The sequence below is a fragment of the Sorex araneus genome, chromosome 1 (assembly GCF_027595985.1).
Source record: "Sorex araneus isolate mSorAra2 chromosome 1, mSorAra2.pri, whole genome shotgun sequence".
Classification (NCBI taxonomy): Eukaryota; Metazoa; Chordata; class Mammalia; order Eulipotyphla; family Soricidae; genus Sorex; species Sorex araneus.
In genome coordinates, this window is record NC_073302.1 from 160,374,313 (window position 1) to 160,388,722 (window position 14,410).

At 40.4% G+C, this 14,410-nt stretch overlaps 1 pseudogene; it reads left to right on the forward strand.

The window, feature by feature from the left end:
- The first annotated feature begins 771 nt into the window (after positions 1-771).
- LOC129399442 (ubiquitin carboxyl-terminal hydrolase 15-like) lies at positions 772-3,680 on the forward strand (annotated as a pseudogene).
- The last annotated feature ends 10,730 nt before the right edge of the window (positions 3,681-14,410 follow it).

Consider the following 14,410-nt stretch of genomic DNA (forward strand, 5'->3'; position numbering starts at 1 on the left):
CCTTTTGTATTTATATTTTCTTAATCAAAATTAGTTGCCTTCTACTTTTCTTCCCATCCAATGTGGTGTGCTCCAGGAATTAAAAAATTTTGAATGAGGTGGGACAGCTGGAGTTAATTTTTTTTTTCTTATTTCGGTGACACCCGGCAATGCACAGGGGTTATTCCTGGTTCATGCACCCAGGAATTACTCCTGGAGGTACTCAGGGGACCATATGGGATGCTGGGAATGGAACCTGGGTCGGCCGCGTGCAAGGCAAATGCCCTACCCGCTGTGCTATTGCTCCAGCCCCTGAAGTTAAATTTTTAACTGGATGGTGACTTTGGGTGCTCTAGACAACAGAGCCTGGAGTGAGGTCTGGAAGCATCTCTGCAACTTGTTCATCTCTTTTGAGATTTATTAATGCGTCTCTGGATTTTGGCCTGATAATGGGCTTATTTGGCACCAGAGTTAGCTTATGGACATGCCTGTCAGGGTTCCGGAGTAACAGGAAAATGGGAATGGGGGGAGGGTAATCCATGCTGACTCCGTGAGAGCCTGTAGATTTCAGTCACAAAAACCCATATACCTGAGTTTTTCAACAGATCAATTTCTGGATGAGGTTCATCCTGAGCAGTGTGACCATGTGAGTCTGGCATGCTCAAAGGTGCAGTTTTCTATGGTCTGGGAATGCTAACACAAAATCTCTCTGCTGGAATTTATGAATTTCAAGGAGCAAAGACTAGTTAAAACTACCTTAAACCAAGCCCCAGCCGCCGCTAGTGAGGGAAGATGGCGGAAGGTGGAGCGGTGGATCTGGACATCCAGCGTTCTGACATCGTGATGCGGCTCAAAATCTCGCTCCGGAAGGGGGACACCTGGTACCTAGTTGATAGTCGCTGGTTCAAACAGTGGAAAAAATATGTTGGCTTTGACAGTTGGGACAAATACCAGATGGGAGATCAAAATGTATATCCTGGACCTATTGATAACTCTGGACTTTTCAAAGATGGTGATGCCCAGTCACTCAAAGAGCATCTTATTGATTAATTGGATTACATATTATTGCCAACTGAGGGCTGGAATAAACTTGTCAGATGGTACACATTGATGTAAGGTCAAGAACCAATAGCACGGAAGGTGGTTGAACAGGGTATGTTTGTAAAGCACTACAAAGTAGAAGTATATGAAAATGGCAACATGAATAATGTTGTAACAAAATACTTAGCAAAGCTAACACAATAGGTACAATTGAAAAGGAAATCAGAAAAATCTTCAATATTTCAGATGAGAAGGACACAAGATTGTGGAACAAATACATGAGTAATACATTTGAGCCACTGAATAAACCGGACAGCACTATTCAGGATGCTGGTTTATACCAAGGGCAGGTGTTAGTGATAGAACAGAAAAATGAAGATGGAACATGGCCAAGGGGTCCTTCTGCTCCTAAGTCCGCAGGTGCATCCAATTTTTCAACTTTACCAAAGATATCTCCTTCATCTCTATCAAATAATTATAACAACATCAACAACAGAAATGTGAAAAACTCAAATTATTGTCTTCCATCATATACTGCTTATAAGAACTATGATTATTCAGAACCTGGAAGAAATAATGAGCAGCCAGGCCTCTGTGGCCTGAGTAACTTGGGAAACACCTGCTTCATGAACTCAGCTATTCAGTGTTTGAGCAAAACACCTCCACTTCCTGAATATTTCCTCAATGATAAGTATCAAGAAGAACTGAATTGTGACAATCCCTTAGGAATGAGAGGTGAAATAGCTAAGTCTTATGCTGAATTGATCAAACAAATGTGGTCTGGAATATTTAGCTATGTCACACCAAGAGCCTTTAAGACACAAGTAGGACGTTTTGCACCGCAGTTCTCTGGATACCAGTGGCAAGACTGTCAAGAATTACTAGCTTTCCTGTTGGATGGTCTACATGAGGATTTGAATAGAATTAGGTAAAAAACCATATATACAACTAAAAGATGCTGATGGGAGGCCAGATAAGGTGGTTGCTGAAGAAGCCTGGGAAAATAATTAAAAAAGAAATGATTCTATCATAGTCGACATATTTCATGGCCTTTTCAAGTCAACTATAGTATGTCCTGAATGTGCAAAGATTTCAGTCACATTTGATCCTTTTTGTTACTTGACACTTCCATTGCCCATGAAAAAAGAGCGTACCTTAGAAGTTTACTTAGTTAGAATGGATCCACTTACCAAACCTATGCAGTACAAAGTGATTGTCCCCAAAACTGGAAATATACAAGATCTTTGTACAGCACTCTCTACTTTTTCAGGCGTACCTGCAGATAAGATGATAGTCACTGATATATACAATCATAGATTTCACAGAATATTTGCCATGGATGAAAACCTTAGTAGTATTATGGAGCAAGATGATATTTATGTGTTTGAGATTAACATCAATAGGACAGAAGATACAGAGCATGTGATTATTCCTGTTTGCCTAAGAGAAAAATTTAGACATTCAAGTTACACACACCATACTGGTTCTTCACTTTTTGGTCAGCCTTTTCTTATAGCAGTACCACGAAACAATACTGAAGATAAACTCTTCTACTTTTGAGAATGTGCCGGTATGTCAAAATATCCACTGAAACTGAAGAAACTGAAGGATCCCTACATTGCTGTAATGACCAAAATATTAATGGGAATGGCCCCAATGGCATCCATGAAGAAGTGAAATGGAAACATATGAGCCGCATGATGAGTCCAGCCAAGATCAAGAACTTCCCTCTGAGAATGAAAACAGTCAGTCTGAAGATTCAGTTGGAGGAGATAATGATTCTGAAAATGGATTACGTACTGAGGAAACTTGCAAAGGTCAACTCACAGGACACAAAAAGAGATTATTTACATTCCAGTTCAACAATTTAGGCAATACCAATATCAACTACATCAAAGATGACACCCAGCATATAAGATTTGATGACAGGCAGCTTAGGCTAGATGAAAGATCTTTTCTTGCTTTGGATTGGGATCCTAATTTGAAAAAAAACGATACTTTGATGAAAATGCTGCTGAAGACTTTGAGAAACATGAAAGTGTGGAATATAAACCTCCCAAAAAAACCTTTGTGAAATTGAAAGATTGCATTGAGCTTTTTACAACAAAGGGAAAGCTAGGTGCTGAGGATCCTTGGTATTGTCCAAATTGTAAAGAACATCAACAAACCACAAAGAAATTAGATTTATGGTCACTGCCTCCAGTACTTGTGGTACATCTCAAACGATTTTCTTAGAGTCGATACATGAGAGATAAATTGGATACCTTAGTTGATTTTCCTATAAGTGACTTGGATATGTCAGAATTCTAATTAATCCAAACACAGGTCCTTGCCGCTATAATCTAATCGCTGTTTCCAACCACTATGGAGGGATGGGAGGAGGACATTATACTGCTTTTGCAAAAAATAAAGATGATGGGAAATGGTACTACTTTGATGACAGTAGTGTCTCGACAGCATCTGAAGCTCAGATTGTGTCCAAAGCTCCATACGTGCTCTTTTACCAGAGGCAAGACACTTTCAGTGGAACTGGCTTTTTCCCTCTTGACCGAGAAACTAAATGTGCTTCAGCTGCCACAGGCATCCCGTTAGAAAGTGACGAAGATAGCAATGATAATGACAATGACATAGAAAACAAAAACTATATGCACACTAACTAATGAGAGTCCCAGAAGCCATAAAGGAGAGACTTTCCTGCTGGTGGTGTCTATGAAGATGATGAAGTCACCCACCACATTAAACACAAGTCTGAGATGGGAAGTTTCAGATAACCGAATGTAAATCCTTTATCAGATTTTAACTTGTGCAGTACTTGAAGTGAAACACAATGAAAACTTTAACAGAAATGGTCTCTTAATACATTTACAGTCTTGTATTTACAAGCTAAATATATATAGGAAATCACGAATAAATCCCTTTTAAGTTTGAAAAAAAACTACCTTAAACCGTGTGTGTGTGTGTGTGTGTGTGTGTGTGTGTGTGTGTGTAGTAGTTGTGTGTATGTGTATGCATATGTTCCTGAACACAAGTAGACATATTTCTTATTTGGAAAAAGGTCATATGTAGTTAAATCTTAAAGTTCTTTCCAAAATTATTTACTTGTAGGACCTTACTGGTTCAATCCAAACATTTAAATCCATTTATCTCTGTTTTATTCCTGATTTTCTCATTGTACTTAAATTTTCTTTCTAAATAAACAATTTTTACAGGATTTTACTTTTTGTTCAGGAATGTCTATTGAGAGACTGATTTGCGAAGCTGTTTACACTAGAGTTGCATACAACATTCCAACATTAATCTCACCACTAATGTCTCCTTCTCTCCACCAATATCTCCAGGTTCCCTCCTATGCCCCACCCTCAGCCTGCCCCTTTGGCAGTCATATAAAAATTTTGTTTGCTGCCTCCCTTTCCCCCACTTCCCGCTGCCGTTTGCGTCCCCCGAGTTTCTGAAGCCACTCCCTGCTCGCCCTGCGCACCTCGTCTCCCGAACCGGCTTGTAACTGCGCACGTCCATCAGGTACGAGGACCATCCCTCGGCCACGCCCTCCCGTCCCCCCCATCAACAGGAAGACACTGAGGGCGTGGCCTGTGTCTTAGTGGGCGTGGTCTAAAAGTGGGCGTGGCTTCCTCTCAGAGCGGCCAACGCTAACGCGGCCGCAGTTATTCTTTGCTACCTCAGCTCAATCGGTACTGTGTATTCCTTTGAAAACTCACTTTTGCGATCTCAAACACTTACGCAAAATAGCCATTAGCTTAGGCTGACAGTATAAAAGCTATCAGTGAATAAGGGAAGTTTAGCACAATCGGAGCCCCTTCTTCCCACAAAAAGGAAGAGGAATAAATAACTACAAGGTTCCAACTCTACACTTCCGTGACAATATGAAGAAGCAGCGAAAATCCCCCCCGCGAAGAGAGGGGGAAGAAGAGATACCAGAAACCTCAACAGGGGCTTCTCACATCTACGACCTCTCAGATAAACAATTCAGAGAGGAAATCTGGAGGAGAGTCGACCTACTCCAAGCAAATATGGAACAGACATCCAATAAATTAAGGGAGGAGATGAATGAAGCGCTGGAATGGTCTACCAAGAAAATCCAGGAAGAAATGAGAGCAGAAATGAGAGCAGAAATTTCAAACCTTCGAACGGAAGTCTCACAAATAAAGGAATCGGTAGATGAAATAAAAATCTCACTAGATGCCCTCAACAGTAGAATGACTACAGCCGAAGACAGAATCAGTGATCTGGAAGATGAGCTGCAGAAAACTTATAGACAGCAACAAATCATGGCCAAAGACCTCAAAATGGCTATAGAGCGAATCACAGCCCTGGGGGATGACTTCAAGAGGAACAACATAAGAATCATTGGAGTACCAGAACCGCAGGGAAGCAACCCCAATGAAAAAAACACAGTCAAAGATATCATTGCTAAGAAATTCCCAGAGCTGGAGAAGGCAGGCATCCAGATACAAGGAGTCCAAAGAGTACCAGCAAAAAGAGACCCGAATAAAAAGACCCCAAGGCATATCATAGTCAGAATGATGGATACCATGGATAGAGACACAATTCTGCAAGCAGCAAGGGCAAGGAAGGAAATCACATACAAAGGAGCACCCCTCAGATTTACGGCCGATCTGTCAGAAGAAACCCTCCGAGCCCGAAGACAATGGTGGGACATAGTGAAAAAACTCAACGAAATGAATGCCTCACCAAGAATACTTTATCCAGCTAAACTCTCACTCAAACTCGAAGGAACCATACACTATTTCTCGGATAAACAACAGCTCAGGAACTTCATAGACTCAAAACCAATCTTGAAAGAAGGTCTAAAGGGGCTACTGTAAGACAAGGAGGAGCCCCATAAGAACAACAAATCCCACAGAAAGATGACACAAAACCACATCACAATAATCTCTCTCAATGTCAATGGCCTAAATGCACCTATCAAGAGACACAGAGTGGCTAAATGGATCCGGAAATTAAACCCAACATTCTGTTGCCTGCAAGAAACACACCTGAACAAACAGAGTAAACATAGACTCAAAGTCAAAGGATGGAAAACAATCCTCCAAGCAAACAACCCCCTTAAAAAAGCTGGAGTGGCCATCCTGGTATCCGACAACATAGATTTCAGGATGAAAAAGATCAAAAGGGACAGCGAAGGTCATTTTCTGTTTATCAAGGGATATGTACAACAGGAAGAAATCACACTCTTAAACGTATATGCTCCTAACAAATGACAGGCTAAATATTTAAAACGACTCCTAACAGACTTCAAAGAGGACATCACTAACAGCACAATTGTAGTCGGAGACTTCAATACGGCCTTATCGCCTCTAGATAGATCCACAAGAACAAAACTCAACAAGGAAACACTGACTCTGAATGAAGAAATTGAAGAGAGAGGCCTAATAGACCTATACAGGGCCTTACACCCCAAAAAGAAAGAATACACATTCTTTTCCAGTGCACATGGAACATTTTCTAAAATAGACCATATACTGGGCCCCAGAACATACCTCAATAGAATCGGAAAAATAGAAATTGTATCAACCATCTTTTCAGACCACGATGCGCTGAAGATAGAAGCTAACCACCCACAAATACGGAAAATCAAATCAAACACCTGGAAATTAAACAATTCCATGTTGAACAATGAGTGGGTCAAGAAGGAAATCAAGGAAGAAATCAAAAGATACTTAGAAACAAATGAGAATGAAGACACGAGCTACCAAAACCTATGGGACGCAGCTAAAGCCGTGTTAAGGGGAAAATTTATAGCTCTCCAAGCATTCCTCAGGAAGGAAGAAAGGACCCACATAGATAGCTTGACTTCACGACTCAAGACCCTAGAAAAGGACCAGAAAAAGGACTCCAAACCAGACCGAAGGAAAGAAATAATAAAAATTAGAGCAGAAATTAATGACATCGAAACCAAAAAAACAATCCGAAAGATCAATGAAACAAAGAGTTGGTTCTTTGAGAAAATAAATAAGATTGATAAACCGCTAGCAAGACTCACAAAGAAAGAAAGAGAGAAAACTCTAATAAATCGATTCAGAAATGAAAAGGGGGACATCATAACAGAAACCAGTGAGATTCAAAAGATCATTAGAGACTACTTTGAAGGTCTTTATGCCACAAAAAAGGAGAACCTAAAAGAAATGGATGGATTCCTTGATTCCTACAATCTCCCAACACTGAATAAAGAAGACCTGGAATACCTGAATAGACCCATCAATGTTAAGGAAATTGAAATGGTAATCAAAAACCTCCCCAAAAACAAAAGCCCAGGCCCAGATGGTTTCACTGGCGAATTCTTCCAAACATTTAAAGAAGACCTATTGCCTGTTTTCCTCAAACATTTCCAGGAAATTGAAAAAACAGAAACTCTTCCAAACAGTTTCTATGAAGCACATATCTCCCTAATACCAAAAGCAAACAAAGACACCACTAAGAAAGAAAATTACAGACCAATTTCCCTGATGGACACCGATGCGAAGATCCTCAACAAAATACTAGCAAATAGGATCCAACAACTCATCAAAAAGATCATACATCACGACCAAGTGGGATTCATCCCAGGGATGCAAGGATGGTTTAACATTCGGAAATCAATCAACATAATCCAGCATATCAACAAAAGTAAAGACAAAAACCATATGATCATATCAATAGATGCAGAGAAAGCATTTGACAAGATCCAACATCCTTTCATGATGAAAACCCTCGCCAAAATGGGGTTTGGAGGAACTTTCCTCAAGATAGTCGAAGCCATCTATCACAAGCCTACGGCAAGCATTATCCTCAACGGGGAAAAACTAAGGGCCTTTCCTCTGAGATCAGGCACAAGACAAGGATGCCCACTCTCACCACTCCTCTTCAATATAGTACTGGAAGTACTTGCGATAGCTATTAGACAAGAAAAAGAGATTAAGGGCATCCAGATAGGAAAGGAAGAAATCAAACTCTCACTATTTGCAGACGATATGATACTATATCTAGAGAAGCCTAAAACCTCTACTAAGAAACTCTTAGAAACAATAGACTTATACAGTAAAGTTGCAGGCTACAAAATCAATACCCAAAAATCCATGGCCTTCATATATGCAAACAATGAGGCAGAGGAAAGGGACATAAAAAAAGCAATCCCATTCACAATCGTGCCCCAGAAAATCAAGTACCTCGGAATCAGCTTAACCAAGGAAGTAAAAGACCTCTACAAAGAAAACTACAAAACGCTACTCCATGAAATCAAAGAGGACATGAGGAAATGGAAACATATACCCTGCTCGTGGATAGGGAGAATCAATGTTGTCAAAATGGCAATACTCCCCAAAGCATTATACAGATTCAACGCGATCCCTATAAGTATACCCATGACATTCTTCCAAGAAATGGATCAAGCAATCCTAAAATTCATATGGAATAACAAACGTCCAAGGATAGCTAAAACAATTCTTGGGAAAAAGATGATGGGAGGCATCACCCTCCCCAACCTCAAACTTTACTACAAAGCAATAACAATTAAAACAGCATGGTACTGAAACAAAGGCAGAGCCGTAGACCAATGGAACAGGGTGGAATATCCCTACACACAACCCCAAATGTATGATCATCTAATCTTTGATAAGGGAGCAAGAGATGTGAAGTGGAGCAAGGAAAGCCTCTTTAACAAATGGTGCTGGCACAACTGGACAACCACATGCAAAAAAATGGGTTTAGACCTTGACCTGACACCATGCACAAAAGTCAGATCAAAATGGATTAAAGACCTCAACATTAGACCACAAACCATAAGATACATTGAAGACAAGGTCGGCAAAACCCTCCATGATATTGAAGATAAAGGTATCTTCAAAGGTGACACGGAACTAAGCAATCTAGTAAAAACAGAGATCAACAAATGGGACTACATTAAACTAAAAAGCTTCTGCACCGCAAAAGATACAGTGACCAGAATACAAAGACTATCCACAGAATGGGAAAGGATATTTACACAATACCCATCAGATAAGGGGTTGATATCAATGGTATATAAAGCACTGGTTGAACTCTACAAGAAGAAAACATCCAACCCCATCAAAAAATGGGGCGAAGAAATGAACAGAAACTTTACCAAGGAAGAAATACGAATGGCCAAAAGGCACATGAAAAAGTGCTCTGCATCACTAATCATCAGAGAGATGCAGATCTAAACAACATGAGATACCACCTCACACCACAGAGACTGGCACACATCCAAAAGAACAAAAGTAACCGCTGTTGGAGAGGATGTTTGGAGAAAGGGACCCTTCTTCACTGCTGGTGGGAATGCCGACTGGTTCAGCCCTTCTGGAAAATAATTTGGACGATTCTCAAAAAATTAGATATTGAATTCCCATTTGACCCAGCAATACCACTGCTGGGAATATATCCCAGAGAGGCAAAAAAGTACAATCGAAACAACATCTGCACATGTATGTTCATCGCAGCACTTGTTTACAATAGCCAGAATCTGGAAAAAACCGGAATGCCCCAAAACGGATGACTGGTTGAGGAAGCTTTGGTACATCTATACAATGGAATACTATGCAGCTGTTAGAAAAAAGGAAGTCAAGAATTTTGTAGTTAAGTGGATGGGCATGAAAAGTTTCATGCTGAGTGAAATGAGTCAGAAAGAGAGAGACAGACATAGAAAGACTGCACTCATCTATGGTATATAGAATATCAGAGTGGGAGACTAATACCCAAGAACTGTAGAAATAAGTACCAGGAGGTTGACCCCATGGCTTCGAGGCTGGCCTCACGTTCCGGGGAAAGGTCAACTCAGAGAAGCGATCACCAACTACATTGTAGTCGAAGGCCCTGTGGGGGAAGGGAGTTGCGGGCTGAATGAGGGCTAGAGACTGAGCACAGCGGCCACTCAACACCTTTATTGCAAACCACAACAGCTAATTAGAGAGAGAGAACAGAAGGGAATGCCCTGCCACAGTGGCAGGGTGGGGTGGGGGGGAGATGGGATTGGGGAGGGTGGGAGGGACGCTGGGTTTACGGGTGGTGGAGAATGGGCACTGGTGAAGGGATGGGTTCCCGAAATTTGTATAAGGGAAGTATAAGCACAAAAGTGTATAAATCTGTAACTCTACCCTCACAGTGATTCTCTAATTAAAAAAAAAATTATAAAAAAAAATAAAAAATAAATAAAAAAAAATTTTGTTTGCTGGTTCAAAAAGAAAAAAAGCAGAAAGGAATAGGAAATATAATTCTTAAAAAATAAATCAATAAAAGTCAAATTGTGATGATTAATTGTCATACGTTTTAATCCTTTCTTAATCTAGTAAAGGACAGCCACAGGCACCATCGTGAGTGCCATACCCAATGGCATTTGATGAGAAGCTTCAAAACTGGTTGTAAGGGTACTAATACCCTAAGCCTGTCCTGAAGCCTTATAGAGTTACTTCAAATATGAATGATAATATAGCTTATTAGAGTATTCTTGGTGAGGCATTACTCAAATTTTCTTTCTAAATGAACAGTCAGAATCTTTTACAGTTTTTGTTGATCACAAAGAAGAAATATTTCTTACTTTTCATTATTACTTGAGAGAATTAATCCAAGTTTAGGGCCTATGTAATAGATATTTTAGTTAAAATGGCAGTTTTTACTTGTGTGGAAATTTGATAATACAAAGAGGAATTAACTGCTGCTGTCCAGAAATAATATAGGAAGTCACATGTCTGAAAATAAAGCAGAACAAAAACAACAATACACCAGCATGAACAATAATCCCAGAAATGTATACGGGAAGGCTGAATGGGATTTTAAAAATTCTCTCTGATGGAGTTAGGGCAAACATTACACAGTATGCGATATTCAAATATATTTTGAAATATCTTGAGAATTTTTACAAAGAGAAGAGATAGGAATAGAAGTACTTGGCTGGAATAGGAACAGCAGTTAGTGTGGGGACATCTGGGTCCTGAGGAAGAGGTAAGTATAGTGAAACCTGTCACTGATAGAGAATATTGAGGGGGAGAGATACCTTACATATGCCCCTCTAGAGAAACTATTCTCAGAGAGAAGGCTGCTCAGTTGCCAAGTTCTAGGGTGCCATATATGGGAAGGAGAGCAGTCGGAGAAGATCACTTAGGAATCCAGCATATGAACTCTAGAAATGCATGTCTTGCTCTGAGGTGGACCTGGAGGACAGACCCCTGAGACACAGAAATGGACTCAGATCTTTCTTTCTTTCTTTTTTAAATTTTTTTATTAGTGAAGCACCGTGAGGTACAGTTACACACTTACAAATTTTCATGCTTGTGTTTTAGTCATACAATGATAGAGTACCCATCCCTCTGCCAGTGCCCATTTTACACCACCAATGGTTCCAGGATCCCCCCACCCCCACCCTGTCCCCTTCACCCCACCCTGCCTCTGTAGCAGGGCATTCCCTTTTGCTCTCTCTCTCCTTTTGGGTGTTGTGGTTTGCTACAGAGGTATTAAGTAGGCATCATGTTCAGTTTATAGTCTATTTTCAGCTTGTATCTCCCATCCCTAGTGGGCCCACCTAGTACCCTTTGCTTGGTGATCCCTTCTCTATCAGAGCTGCTTCTTCACCTAGCATGTGAGGCCAGCTTCCAAGCTGTGGAGTACTCCTCCTGGTACTTATCTCCACTATTTTTGGGTGTTAGTCTCCCATTCTGTTACTTTATATTTCACAAATGAGTGCAATATTTCTATGTCTGTTCCTCTCTTTCTGACTCATTTCAATTAACATGATACTTTGCACGTTGATCCACCTATATGCAAATTTCTTGACTTCATCTTTTCTAATAGCTGCCTAGTATTCCATTGTGAAGACGTACCAAAGTTTCTTTAACCAGTCGTCTGTTTTTGGGCACTCCAGTTTTTTCCAGATTGTGGCTATTGTAAACAGTGTTGCAATGAGCATATAGGTGCAGATGTCACTTTTACTATACTTTTTTGCATCTTTGGGATATATTCCCAGAAGTGGTATTGCTGGGTCAAATGTGAGCTCAATTTCTAATTTTTTGAGAAGCGTTCATACTGTTTCCAAAAGGGCTGAACCAGTGGGCATTCCCACCAGCAATGAAAAATAATCCCTTTCTCCCCACATCTGAGACAACACCAGTCGGGTCACTTTTGTTCTTTTGGATGTGGGCCAGTCTCTGTGGTGTGGGACTCAGATCTTTCAAAGAGGAAAGATGTCAAGTACACTCCATAAGCTAGTCAATTCGGTGGGTATTTGAAAAGGCATCAATGGGTACAGACCCTTAAACTTGTCTCTGCTTATTTAAATTGAGATCCTTCAGTTTGTTTTAACAAGACATTTGGGTTTGTAAAGGGCATTGTGAGGAGTGCCCTTCACTTGGCTTAGGTCATGTAATTATATTCCAAAGGCAACCCCATTGTGCATGGATAAAGGTCAAATCAAAAAGGACAGTTTTTGTAAAGGTGACTCAAAAAATTCCATTGCATTTTAATAGCACATTCTGAACACTGTATTCTGAGTGCATCTTGGCATATGCAGCTACATAGTATTTTCACCCATAAAGACATTACTGATGACAGCATCTATAGACCAAACAATGCAAGACTAAACATTGTAAAGTTGTTTGTGCATTATGGCTTTCTGAAAGAACCAGACGTTTGTATCGCTTGCCTAGGGCTTCTCAGAGACAGCCCAGCTGTCAAATAAAGTTACTAAATGGGCTTTTAATTTACCATATATATCAGAACCTGAGGATAATGTTCCAAGTATTTGCAAACCTGTTCAAATGGAAGAAACTAAATGTGGCTGTTATCACTGTCAGAAGGTCTGCATTTGAATCATTGTTCTACTTTACAGAATTTAAGTCTTGTAAGGAAGTGCTGAGATGACATATTCGAATAAAATTTCTAAGGAGAGTGACTATGAGATTTTTGCTCTGAAAATGAGATTTTTTGGGGGGAGGTTGTTTTAGTTTTGTGCCACAATCAGTGATGTTTAAGGGTTACTCCTGGCTCTGCACTCAGGAATTATTCCTGGCAGTGCTTGGGAACCATATAGGATGCCAGAGATTGAACCCAAGTTGGCCATGCGCAAGGCAAGTACCCAACCTACTGTACTATTTCTCTAGCCCTTGAAAATGAAAATGAGATTTTAAGCCAAGCAGTCTCACATAATAAAGATGAAATTTTTTTGACTACTGCTTTAGTTGCATTGTTTGCTTTCATTTCTGCACAGAGTAATATCTACTAGTTGCTCATCTTCTAGATGCCATGGGCTTTGTTTTGGTCAGTGTTACCCAGCATGATGTTGTCTAGGCACATTGTTGCCAGGTCTAAATGAAGAAACTCTTGTAGCCAGATAGATAGTGATAATGTCTCTTAGGATAGGACCAGATTATATAGAAATTACAAGTAATAACTGGAGCAGTAGCACAGTGGGTAGGGCATTTGCCTTGCACGCGGCTGATCCAGGTTTGATTCTTCTGTCCCTCTTTGGAGAGCCCAGCAAGCTACTGGGAGTATCTCGCCCCTATGGCAAGCTACCTGTGGCATATTCGATATGCCCAAAACAGTAACAACAAGCCTCACAATGGAGACATTACTGGTGCCCCCTTGAGCAAATCAATGACAGTGCTACAGTGCTACAGTGCTATAAGTAATAAGGGAAAGCTGGAAATATAGTACAGCAGTTAAGGTGCTTGCCTTGCATAGAACTGACCTGGGTTCCATCCCCAGCGCCCCCTCCTAAGCTGGTCAGGAGTGATCCCTGAACACAGAGCCAAGAGAAAGCTCTGAAAACAGGTGTGGCCCTAAAACAAAAAGAAAAAGATAGTACGAAAAATGCGGAGAGAGAAGAGTTTTCAAGAAACATCATCTGGACCTTGATTTGCTATAGAAGTCCTTGAAATTTCAGCCAGTTCAGGCACAGCAAGGAAAGTTCCTGCCTGAGTCGTCTTAGCCATGCCAGAGGGCACAGAAGCAGATGGGAATTAGCAGATAGTAAATGTCTCAGAGTCTGACCCTCCAGGACTCTGGACATATTGGAGTCAGACTGATTTTTTCCAGAAAACTGAATTGTGTTGATAATAACTAAAAGGTATCTCTCTGTCGGTGACATATTATTCTAAAACAAAGATGTGATGCATTGAGTGCTGACAGTGTGGGTCATAGTTCGTAACAAATTCTTATATACATCATATCTCCAGTCATCCTCATTGGTATGTAATTAACAAGCTTTGGGGGGTTGTTGTTCATTTGTAATTACATGTGCATCCTAAGAATGAAGACTATGCATCCAACTCTGGACTGTCTAATTCTCGGTGTTCTGGGAAAATTCTTTTTCTCTCTCCAACAAATTGAGCACATATTCAATTTTTGGATGGGTTGGGTAGAGTGT